The sequence below is a fragment of the Camelina sativa genome, chromosome 15 (assembly GCF_000633955.1).
Source record: "Camelina sativa cultivar DH55 chromosome 15, Cs, whole genome shotgun sequence".
Lineage (NCBI taxonomy): Eukaryota > Viridiplantae > Streptophyta > Magnoliopsida > Brassicales > Brassicaceae > Camelina > Camelina sativa.
Genome location: NC_025699.1, coordinates 21,891,339 through 21,893,628, shown reverse-complemented (window position 1 = coordinate 21,893,628; position 2,290 = coordinate 21,891,339).

Below are 2,290 nucleotides of genomic sequence, written 5' to 3'. Positions count from 1 at the left end.
TTTGGAAGCATATATGGCAAGTGCTATATTTGATCTGTGTAATCCGCTTATTTGTGGAAATAAGATTTCCTCACTAATTCTCAAAAAAATCGTAGTGGGATAACTATTGGAAACAACAAAAATTGTAGCTAAGGTGCATCGAACTTGGCACCTTCCGGAATATTTGAGCTTCATTGGACCAATATGCTATTAGAATTTTCTCAGCAAAATACACAATGTATTGGTTTTATTTATTATTTAGACGTGAAAAAGCCATTTTAAAAGATCCGACCCGGGATCCGCGTGTTTATCCGTTTAGGATATGAACAAAATTTCGTTTTTACCCTTAATGAAGATATATTATTTGGTTATAGCTTCAATGGCATACTCTTGTAATTTCTTACAAAACGAAGGTTTAGTCCATAAACTGTGTTTCAAAATAATAGTAGGGATTTTGTCAAATTACAATTTTTATATGTTTTATTTTGTGTGTTCTTAATTTCTAAGATCATGAGATATTGTATTTCCACATATCACCACATAAAAGTTCTTATTTCCTTTAACAAATAATGTCTATTAGAAGTATACATGCAATTTTTTCATTATAATTTCAATCGTCGTGGTGGAGATTCTCCACCGTTACAACTTTTATGTCCTTGAATACAAGGATGTTCAGAAGAACTGACATCTATCGGACCCATATCATTTTTTCCAAAAATACAAGTATTGAATCTTATGTCACAATACGCTTCATAACATTGACAAAGCTTCATGCAATCTTCATTCGTTAAACAATGATATTTGACCGCAATATTTTGCCCTTCAAACATACAAAAAAAATACAACGAAATGATCTTAAAAAAAATAAAGTTAAGATAGAAGTAAATTAACTTAATTTTGATATGTAAAATTCTTTTGGTTTGTTTTAAAATGATATTATATATGTACGGTATGTATACTTACAAAAGACAGCGAGTAGAAGAGAAACCAATAGCAGAAGTTTGAAAGAAATGGTTTTCATTATGTAAGTAAATTTTTGTTATGATATATATATTTTTTTTTTGCTTTCAATAGTGAATTTGGTTGTTGCATTTTATATCTTTTTGTAGTCAAATCTAGGTGATGGTTTGATCACAAATTCTTAAAGATTTTGTTAGTATATTTATCAAAATGTTAAAAGTTTTATTATTTCTAGATTTGACTTATTGGATATGGGTACTATTACCAAAAATGGGAATGTAGTGAAATTTTAATTAATACTAGAATTTCAATAGTAAAGGTAGTAGTATTACCCTGTTGTGCACCACTGGTTTTTATATTCTTTCTCATAATAGATATTATCCCGCAAGATGTTGTCCTCTAAAACCTCTGTTTCTCATATTTACAAAACATTGGCTATTTTGAGGAAAACATTATAGACTATACTACGATAAAATAGTTTTAAAAGATAACATAGAATTTTCATATAAGAAAAGTTAGTGATGAGGTCTATAAAAATTCATTTAAGAGAAACACTAATCATATATTAATATATCAGTTATATATATATACTAGGTGATACCCCGTGCTGTAGTACGAGATTATATATTTTGTTATTTACTTCTTTTTTGTAATTTTTATTTTTTGTAATGTAGTTTTTTTTATTTTGACTTATTTTCTTTGTTTATATAGTGTTTATTTGTATATTTGGGGTTATACAGTAAATTGGAAATTCTAATAGAGTAAGTAGTTTGTAGAATGTAGCTTTTCACGGAAACAGACACACCGCAATATTGGATAGTAGTTTTGTAAGAAAATAGACACTCCACAATATCGGTAGTAGTTTTGTAAGAGGATAGACACACCGCAATATCGGATAATAATTTTGTAGGAGGATGGGTTATTCTTTATTTTGGTTTGTCGTCAAAAGATGAGAACTTGGTTGTTAAATTTTAGTGTGAGATATTTCAATGGTTAGGAAACTATTGTATTTATAGTGAGATTATGTATATTTAGGTTATCATTTAGAAGTTAATAGCTTTGATATATCAAATCTCAGCAAAATTATAAAAACTAATTTAATTTATAGTTTGATAAAAATACATGTTTTAACGGGTTTAACTCAAACTTTTTTTATATTTTAAAATTTTTAAGAGTAAAAATATTAACATTACTTAAATATTTTATAGACTTTAAATATATTATAATATTTTAAACTTTCGACAGAGTTCAAATATTTATAATAGTTTAAACATTCTATAAAAATTTAAATATTTATAATATCTTAAACTTTTTTAAAAAACATAAATATATTATAATATGTTTACTTTTT